General features: G+C 41.9%; 1 pseudogene; it reads right to left on the reverse strand.

Annotated features, from left to right (window-relative positions):
• Positions 1-4,187: 4,187 nt before the first annotated feature.
• LOC127666665 (cytochrome c-like) lies at positions 4,188-4,642 on the reverse strand (annotated as a pseudogene).
• Between the last annotated feature and the right edge of the window lie 6,178 nt (positions 4,643-10,820).

Consider the following 10,820-nt stretch of genomic DNA (forward strand, 5'->3'; position numbering starts at 1 on the left):
GGAATGCCAGGACAGGGAAGTGGGAGTGGGTGGGAGAGTGAGCATGGGGAGGGGGATTGGATAGGGGGTTTTCAGAACAGAAAAGAGAAAAGGGGATAGTATCTGAAATGTAAATAGACAAAATATCTAATAAAAAGAAGAGAAAAGAAGAAAACTAAAAAATAAAGACCCGGGAGCTCAGAAAAACTTGGGATACTTATGTCCCAAATGGAAAGGATGCCTGGAGAACATCCAAGTATTTGGACAGGTCCAATTTTTATTCTTATATTTAAATGGATAATATATTTTATTTATTATTTGAAGATTCCATACATGCATGCCATGTATTTTGATCATGGACACCTCTACACCCTTCTCCAACTCCTCTCATAACCCTCTCAAGTTCTCCTTGCAATTTCAGGTTTCCTCCCAAGATTCCTCCCAAGTTCTTGCTATTTTAAGTCTCTCTCTCTCTCTCTCTCTCTCTCTCTCTCTCTCTCTCTCTCTCTCTCTTCCTCTCTGTCTCTGTCTCTCTGTCTCTGTGTGTGTCTCTCTCTCACACACACATACATACACACACACACACACACACACACACACACATGGGGAGAGAGAGAGTGTCCAATTAGCACTGTCCATATACACATGGGTGTGAGGCCATCCACCGGAGCATGATCCACTCATCAGGGATGATATCTGAGAGTATCTTGCTAAAAGACAACACTTTACAGCTTCTCTTGCAGCTAGGCAAGGCCATGGAGATTCTGAAAGAGGCTGTAGGAGGGAAACTTGGGCTATGTGCTACATGGGCTACATGGGCTCTATGCAGCAAGAATTTCCACCCCTCACCCTCACAGCCGTCTTTTTTCTTAAGCAGACAGTTCCTGGGCAGGAAAGACTCAGCGCCCTCTGTATGTATGCCAGCAAATAGCATCCCATCTGTAGAAGGTCAGCCTCCTGTCTCCTTTTTTGCCTTCTGTCCTTTTAAAGCTGCCTCTGAAATCTAACAACACCCCTAAAGAAAACTGACTCTCTCATAGCAGCCAACGACAATGATCAATAACTCTTTGACTAGGAATGAGAACTCATATTGGTCTGTTGATTGGATTGCTCTCATGCAGCTCTTGTGACAGCAGCCACAGCTGTTGGGAGTTCATAAGTACAATCAGTTCTGTCACACCCAAAAGACATTATTTCACTGACCAGTATTCCCTGACCTCTCCCCTGTTCTTCAACCATACTGACAGAATATACTAAGGGAAGGAATACCCAATGACAATACACAGTCTGAGCTCTGACATTGCTATTTCAGTGTTAACTGACTAATACCAACCAGTCTCCTGGCAATAGCAAATGCTTCTCTTGTAACATAGACAAGTCACTGTCATTACATACATGATTATATGAAAGGGTTAAATAACAACAGCCTGCAAAGCAGAAAATGGTTCAAATTCAAGGGTAGTTGCAGAAGCCAAGTGAGACCGGAACATACAGGACTCAGACTGGGTTGTAGAAGTCAGCTGCAGACACGTGTGCTTTGCATAATCCGAAAGGGAGAAATGTAACTTTGCTTGCCCATAAAACTCTTCATTCTGCTCTGTGTCCAGAGCACTGAAGGAGAAAGTACTCACAGACAGTGACATTTTGGAAGAAGTATTTTGCCCCAGGAATCGGCAGAATCCATTTGTCATCCGAAAGCAGCATGTGGAGAACTGAGCTTGCAGCTTTGCGCTGTTGGAAAACCTTGTGCAGTCACCAAAGGAACAGAAGAAGCCAGAAGGGAAAATTCAAAGGAAGGAGTCTGTCGGTGGTACACGGTTGAAGCGAACAATTTATTGCGAGACTCAGTTTCTAGAATTATACACACAGAGCTGCAAACTGCCCAGGACTGGGCATTTTCCGTAGTAGAGCAAGCGGCATTTCGTGAGGGACCTCGTATGGGGCCTCACAGTGCCGGTCAGCAGGCACAGTGGATTCTAGGCCAGTAGAGACCCAAGCAGATGAAGGAGTTTGAAAGTTCAAGGACAGAGGCATCAAGTGGAACTTCATTCTTCCTCAGATCCTGGAGCACAAGCAGGAAGGAGTTCACCAGGCTACCGGGAGAAGGGAGGAAGCACTCCACGTAGAAATAGGGGAAAGAAAGAAAAAAGAAATAGACCGGTTCATTCATCGTGACCACAGATAAAGACCGGCTACTCCACCTATTCCATTCTTTCTTTTACATTCTTTCCACATACCTCGGATACCTGTGGAATCAGCTATAATGATCCCCATTTGCAAAGGGAGAATGAAGACAGGGAGGCAGTCACTTGTTACTAGAGTCACCGCTGAGCTAGAATTCACACCCAGTTCCACACCCTGCCGCATACTTGTTGAGTTTGCAAATAAAACATTTATGCTTGAATTCATCTCGTATATTTAATAAGCCTCTCCTCAGCGTAGCAACGTGCCCCAACGACCAGTTCTAGGCTTTCCTTTTGACATCCACGCTTCTCGCAAGACCTCAGACACAGATTCCATTTCCTTCCGCCCCTTTCTGCTTTCACCACCCTTCGGCCTTGTGTCATCTTAGCTTCTGCCCACCACATCCTCAGAGCTCTCCTGGCCTGGGCAGGGACAGCCTGTGTCTCCTGTGGCGTGTGGAACATCTTCTGTCTCGTATCTGATTTCACGCCATTGTGCGGTCTCCGACTTGCCTTCTCTGATTCTATGGCTGTCTTTCTCCTCTTTCTCTGCCACCTGCTTGGGTTGGACGTTCAGAAGCCCTGCTTTTCTTAGCCTCTCTTCACAAGAGGGAGTCTGTGCACACCCGGGCTTCAGGGACCGTGTGCTGATGGCAAGGGAGGAACTCGGACTTTACTACTGCAGCGCTTTCTGCCTAATACCAACCACTCTCCTTCTGGAACAGCACATGCTTCTCTTGTGCGGCACATCCTCAGTCTTTATCCTCAGCAAAGTGATGAGGGAACCACGTGATGCTGGCCTACTCCATCCTACTCATCTCGGTGTAACTCTCTTCAGTCCAGGAATGGCACCAGGAATGCGCACGAGGCTAGCTGTTTCAGGTCTTTTTATTCCAAGGTTGAAGAGACAGGATCTCCTTGTGCGACCCGGGTGAGAAAACACTTGGATTTACTACATTCTACCACCATGAGGAGCAAGTAGAGCCAACAAAGAGGAACCAGGAGAAAAAGAGACCTTTAGGCCTCATTGGAATCTCTACTTATCCATGCCTTCCTCCTGCACTCTCCAGTCTGGGAGCCACTAGCCATGTTACAGTGAATACTTCATACACTTCAAAATATATATATTTATATAGAAGCCAAACAGGCCAGTGAGGTGGTTCCGAAAATAAAGGCACTTCCTTTTAAAGTCTGCCCTGAGTTCAGGCCCTGGGACCCACAGAAAGGTGGAGGGAGAAAACCGCCTCTGTAACCCTACTGATCCCCACACGAGTGTCTGCACACTTGTACTCTCTATCCCCTCTTCACATCCTGCACACAATAATAACAAAGAACTTAAAGAAGCAGAGCATAAATGTGAACAACAGGTAAACTAGATTGCACGCATCGAGGTAAATAAACTGTTATTGCTAAAAGCAGTTTCATCTTTTTAACTTATTTAACGTGACAGCAATCTAAAAGTCATTATCTGCATATTTTTATTGGACTATACTCCTCTGGATTTTCTATGACACAGCTTAACGGGGTAGATAAGGGGGGCTTTAAGCCTACATGTAAAAGCTGTAAACAAAGCTAAACAACTGCCCACAGCTGTAACGTTCTTTTTTTTTTTTTAAGTGTTAAATACTCTTTATGTGATATCATACATAAACCACAGGAAATGCCTTTTGGTGGTAAAAGGCAGCATCCCTGACATGGGGAATTCTAATTAAAGCAGCACTGTCAAGAGTCGTTGCCTCCTGGTGTTCAGCCATTGCATGTAAGAGGTCAGTGAACACAAACTGAAACACAGGTGAGTCTTCTTGTTTCTGAGACAGTGATAGAATTTTCCCAGTATTTAAACATATTCATATACCCAGTTATATAAATCTAAGTATAAAACCATTTAATAGGTTTGAGGTGACACCCCATTATTTATGGAAAGTAAAACATTATTAATTATGCCCAATCTTATCTTGAGAAAGGGAGAGCCGTGATAGCAAGGATACAACTGGAATTGTTGCCTTAAATAAGATTGTATCCACTTCACGACAAGTCAGTTATACTTAAATTGGGACTGTCTGACAAAAGCATTGTTAGCCATTCATGATCTGAATTTAGTGTATGAATTACATTATGGTATATATTAAAAGCCATGAGACATTTGTTTTTGTAATAAATAAGGCAGTAGAATGACTCAATAGTAGCCTTTTTAAGATAATCTACTAGGTCTGCCCTTTCTCCCTTCTTCTTAATTGCAGTGAAGATCATTTCTGTTCCAGGGATGTACTTTTTGGGATTCTCCAAATCCTCCATCAGGGCGTCCTCTCCCCAGGTGATGCCTTTGTTCTTGTTGGCGTCTGTGTAAGAGAATCCAGCAACCTGACCCATCTTTCCCCCAAAAGAGACCCTGGAGATCTGGTCCAGTCTTAGCTTGCCCCTTTCCCACAGTGTGGCACCGCACACTTCTGAACAAAAATCTTCTTGCCTTTTTCAAACATCACCCATTTTTAATTCGCTCTGGGCTGGTCAACACCACAAACGTCTGGACTGGAAGACAGACGTCCCACTCTCTATAATATTCTTATAATATGATAATCAAATATACATCATTATCTCTCTCTTAGGTACCAGCTCTAATGCAACCAAATACATGGTAGGGAAGACAGCTATTTTAAAACTAGTAAGGTATCCCTTAAAAGTTGTAAGCAATTTTCTATCCTTACTGTTTTATACATCAATTCATCTTTCAGAAAAAAAAAACTTCCTTTGTTTCTGGAAAATAATTGGAAGAAGATCCTTTCTTTAACCCAAAAGTAAAGCAAATGTATGCTCATTATTTTTGAAGTAGATTGTCACCCAATAACCTAGATGCAAATACTTCAAACTGACAAGCTACAGATTTTACTTATCATTGCAAATGCATGTTATTTTTAGCAAGTGTGTGTCCTTGGAAATATATCTGAAGCCAATTTTGAATTTTAAAAATCCTTTGTCCCTGGTATGTATGTGTGTTCATGTGGACGAGCACACGCATGTGGACGAGCACATGCATGTGGGTTCCATCTTAAAATCAGCCATCAGAGATCTGCAACCAGAACCGGAGAAATGAGGGATGGAGAGGGAGGCACAGCTTGGTTTTTTACTGGGGAGGGGGATGTGTGGATGGAAAAGGAACCAGATGGCAGACACTAAAGTTTAGCCTGGTTTGAAACCCCACATGTGATGTTATTTCAGGTGGTATAATCCAGACTTTGGGAAATCCACTGTCAAATTATGGGACTGCCCTGTCTGGGCACTAAGAGCCAGACCACACAGTGTGGTGAGGGTTGCTGGCCCCTGAAGAAAATGCCTCTGAAGCTAAGGGATAGAAATCATCCTTATCTCTGAAAGGCTGTAGCATATCCAACCTCTGGAGGAGAGGACCTGGAAAGGCACTGGGATGAGAGCTGGTCAGTATGGATGGGGCAGCAGGCTGAGGAGAGTGAGAGCAAGATCACAGCCAGAAGGAAATTGCCAGAAGGGATACAATCCTGAAGCAGGAAACGCGGCTGGCAGTTAAGCGCTCCTCTCCTGATTGGTGATTCTCCTTTAGCATTGCTAAGCTGCCTGTCCAATTGTCTGTGTACCTCTCAGGACTCCATCTAACAAAGGGCATCTGGTCGAGGTGACCATTGACTTCAAAGAAAGATAGGTATGGTCATATGATTGTGACTGAATAACTGGGAAATTCTCAGAAATTACTTGGAAGGGAGAACACACTAGGAAAATGAAATTCCAGTAGAATTCTAATGAGTATGAGTAGAGAGTTGATCATTTCAAGAACCTAGGACCTGGTGCATGGTACCAAAATGATTGACCACTGAGTGTTATGCCCTCAGTCCTGTTATCTATGTGTTAAATTAGTTCATCTTTAGGTATTAGAAACATTCACCCTTATCGTCTATTTTATCTATCCCTCCACATTTCCTAGCATCTTATACCTAATACTATGGAGGAGGGTACAGGAGAGAACAAAGAACGCCTACACCATTTTGTGCTTCCTTCTCACTGTGGCAATCTAAAAGGTGACATATTCCAGAAGATATAGGCAAACCATTGAAGAACTTCCATGTGCCTGAGCCCCAGAGGTAGTTATGAGCCTGTTTGGGTATATAATATAAATGAAAAATAAATGTTGGTGTCCCTTAAATCACTGGGAACTTATAAAATTACAGCACAACATAGCTTTTTTTTTTTCTTCATAACTACACCATGTAGTACACAAGCACAGAAAAAGAAATAGTTGGGAACATCAGCTATTGTGGAGCTCTATGTCCTGCTTGTCTTCAGATCTCTTCCAATACGTCTCTAATTCTGAGGTACATCACAAAAGGACTGGCTGTTTCTAGAACTCCTGGATTACAGCTGTCAGCCAGTAAGAGGAGATCCAGGAAATGGGTCTGAAGTGAGGAGCCAGGGTTCTTCCGTCCTCCTTTGTATGTTGGTGGAAATCTCTAGCAGAAAGTGGACTTGTGGATAGAGTGGTGGGGCATGCTTATAACCACAGCTCAGGATAAGATAAGAAGAGAGTCACAAGTTTGAGACCAACCTGGGCTATACAATATACCCTGTCTTTAAAAAAAAAAAAGGAAACAGAAGGCTGGTTAGGCAGTTCAAGGTTTAGAGTACATCCTGCTTTTCCAGAACACCCACGCTGGGTTCCCAGCACCTATGTAAGGAGGTTCATAACTGTCTATAACTTCAGCTCCAGGGGATCTGTTGTCCTCTCTGGCATCCATGGGTACCTGCACACATAGGCCAGAGAGGCAGACACAAAGGTGCAAACAAATAAAAATAAGTCTTTTAAAATAAATAAATGAATAAAACTGGACCTTTAAAAATCTCAAAAGGAATGAATGAACTAGAATGAAATAGTCAACATAGATATTCATAGAAATGAAGATCAACAAATATATGTTCAAACCCAAAACAAAAACAAACAAATGAAAAAACAAACAACAAAACCTTTGCAGACTTTATCATCAGACCTGTGCTAAAAGAAACACCGAAGGGATTTCTTCTTGACCTCAAATGCAGGCATACACTGAAATAAAGGAAGGACTAAGGGCCAGAAATGGCAACAATAAAACTGAGTCAGATGAACGTTGACTGAGCAAGACTAAAGCTGCCTCACGTGATAAAAATACCCAGGAGTAAAAGTTTTATAAAGTCTTCAAACTGTCACTTGTTGGAAATGTACTAATTTCAAGAGAATTTTTTAAAAGTCAAGGATGCTCACTCAGGATCTTTGCATAACTGTTAAAAGAATAATAAAACATGTATAATTGAAGAGGAGAGGATGGATTAAAAACTGTCTGATTAGTCCTGATTGATATGTCAACAAAGGAAACTGAAAGGACCGGAAAACAGATGGAACAGAATAGGAAAATGGTAAATTTAAGCCAAGTATATCAAGATAAATTAAATATGAATGATTAAACATTCACATAAAAAATAAGTATTATATTATGGAACTAGTTTAGATGTGCCCATGAATGGATAAATAAAATAGAGTGTATGAATAATGGAATTTTTAGCTCAACTACAAAGAAAATTAAATTACATATTTTGCAAAGAAAATGGATGAAACTGGATCTTCACATTAAGCCAAATAAACCAGATTCACAACTCACAAATCGTGCAGACTGAAGATGTAACTCAGTTGGTAGTAGCCTCACACAACATGTATGGAACTCTGGGTTCAGTCTTGAGTACCACACAATCAGGTAACATATATCTATATTCTCAGCACTTTGGTGACTATTTATATGCCCACGGCTATCCTTGCTTACACAGTGAGTTGGAAGCCTGGGCTGAATGACAGTATATCTCAGAAAGAAAGTAAGGGAAAAAAAGAAGAAAGAAAGAAAGAAAGGAAGGAAGGAAGGAAGGAAGGAAGGAAGGAAGGAAGAAAGGAAGGAAGGAAGGAAGGGAGGAAGGAAGGAAGGAAGGAAGGAAGGGAGGGAGGGAGAGAGGGAGGGAGGAAGGGAGGAAGGGAGGGAGAGAGAGGAAGGAAGGGAAGCAGGAAGGGAGAAGGAGGGAGGGAGGAAGGAAGGGAGAGAGGGAGGAAGGAAGGAAGGAAGAATAGAGGGAGGGAGAGATGGAGAGAGGAGGAATGGAGGGAGGAAGGAAGATTACAGTACATGTTTTCAACTTGGAGTATATGTATACATACATACATATACATATACACATACACATACACATTATACATATGCATATACATATGCATATGCATATGCATATGCATATGCATATACATATACATATACATATAGCCCTCATCCATTGCCTACCTTAATCTGCCTTTTTCTCTTTCTCTCTACTTCATGCCTATGGCTCCTTGTCAGCCCCATCCTTATGTCTCAGTTCATCAACCAAACAGAAACACTCCCTTTGGCTCCTTGGAACTCCGTAGCCAACAACCATTTGGTTTCACGTTGAGCCAAACCCCTCTTCATCCACCTCATTCTCATCCCTCCTCATCGGCCTGTCTTAGCAGGAACTGAACACACCTTCCTATGTCCCCCTAGCATGACTGACACAGAATGAGGCTTGGAAAGCACTTCATACCAAGATTGTTTGTCTTCTCTTTTCCTTGTGATTTGAAACTCTGAGACTAATGGGAGGAGAAACCTATTCTGCCTTACTAAAGGACTGAAGAGTGTATAGTCAAGACTGGCCATCATACTGAGACTAAATCATTCCAGACTAGCACCAGGCCAGCTGCTCTTAACCAAGAGAGCCACTGCAGACATCCTAGCTACCTTACCCAACCTGGAAAGGAGTAGGGTAAAATGGAGGTAGTTGTAAATGACTATGTTTTAAACACTGTCTACATTACACAAAATTAATAATAACCAATAAAGAGCAACCTGTGTTTATGTGAAATCCTAGAGAAAAGGAATCTTATAACTATCATGACAATTCTTAAAACAAAACAAAACTAATCATCACAATGGAAATTACAAAAAACCTTATTTTGAAGTAAGTACACAAAAAAATAAAACCCTGACATCCATACATGAGTCCACAGCCAATGATGCTATTTTTATTAATTATTGCACACTTTATTGAAAGATGGTGTTCTCAGGAGCACCATGATACAATTCTCCTTAACACTTTCAACTCTAACAATTCAGGCTCTATACCCCTCTAAGTGTGGAAGGATGATCTACCTCGGGTATGCAGATGATATCTTTCTAAAATCACCACTAGCTCAGTCCTAAGTAATTCTCTTGCTTATTTGAACCACCAATGTATGTGATGAAGATACCCACAGAGACAATAGCATGACTGAATTTTGTATATAGTCTATATTGAATGTGATGCCAGGAGACTGTTATTGTTTTAGCCCAGATCACCTGTGTGATACAAGTAAGGCCTTTTCCAATTCATTTCAGAGCTGTCCTAAGGATATCAGTCGGCCTTGCTTATGTGTATTTGGTCCTGGGACATTATTATTACAAAAGAGCAACTTTTGAATGCTCAGTTGGCTTTCTACTCCAATCAGAATGAAGTTACTGACACAATGGTGACCTGGTACCATCCCCAACACATACCCATAGTGCTGGCAGTCCAACCTTCCCCTTCTCTTTCTGAGGAAGCTTACTTATACACAGTCACAACAATTCACAATCAATACTTGTTTTTGCAAAGGACTAAATGTGGCTAAGAAGCCCACAGCCATGAAACAGCTTATCAGAGAAGAAGTAACTCACTTCTTTTGATCAACCCATAGGCAAAGGAACAGAACACAGTAGCACTGCCAATTTTAAAAATAAACCGAACAGGGTTTATGTGAAAATATGTGACTCCAGAAATTCTGCATAATCATTTGATGGGGCAAGAAATCCAGCTTTATAGATATCTCTTTTCTCTCCTTAAAGGTGACAATTCAGTGCTGTGGCAGAGAAAACCACCTCAAGCGCAGCCAGCTTGTCAGCTGTGACTGTGTCTACATCTTCTGTGTCTAGGACAGCGAGTTCAGGTCCTAATTCAGGGACCTTTCTATGTTGACAATACTTTGTTACCTGAACTACACAGTACCTTTGCCCTAAGTTGGTAGATCTGCTTATTTGTCTTCTACTGTAATTCCCAAGCAATCAGCGAGTTCTAGCCCCTGTTCCATTAATGACTGTTTTTTATTTGCCAGGTAGTGTTTGTTATTGTTGTTGTTGTTGTTGTTGTTGTTGTGCTTGCTTTAAGTGAGTGGCCCATGAGCTCTAACTCCTCCCACTGATCACTCAGATCTACTTTAGAAGATGACTATTTATGAGGTAATATGCAGGTCGGCTGGCCTTGGATAGTTACGGACAGGGACAGCTCGCTTCAAGTGCCCCATTGTTACCACATCCCTTTAGACACAAGTCATCAGGAAGTGAAATAAACAGACGAATGAATTTTTTGATCTGTCGATTTTCAGTTCTGGGAGCTTGTTTTAGCCAGGCTTTGCCCCCACCTATCAGATCACAGGCAAACTCTCAACTCCTAAGTCACCCAGGCAGCAATTGCTAATTCTTTCAAAGTCCAAACAACAGAATGAAAAGCGTTTGGGGACTTGGGCTCCTAAGATGGATGGAATGTCTACTGGGGACATATTCAAATACAAAGAGCAAATTTCAGTGTTGTAAAAAT

Source organism: Apodemus sylvaticus, chromosome 16 (assembly GCF_947179515.1).
Source record: "Apodemus sylvaticus chromosome 16, mApoSyl1.1, whole genome shotgun sequence".
Classification (NCBI taxonomy): Eukaryota; Metazoa; Chordata; class Mammalia; order Rodentia; family Muridae; genus Apodemus; species Apodemus sylvaticus.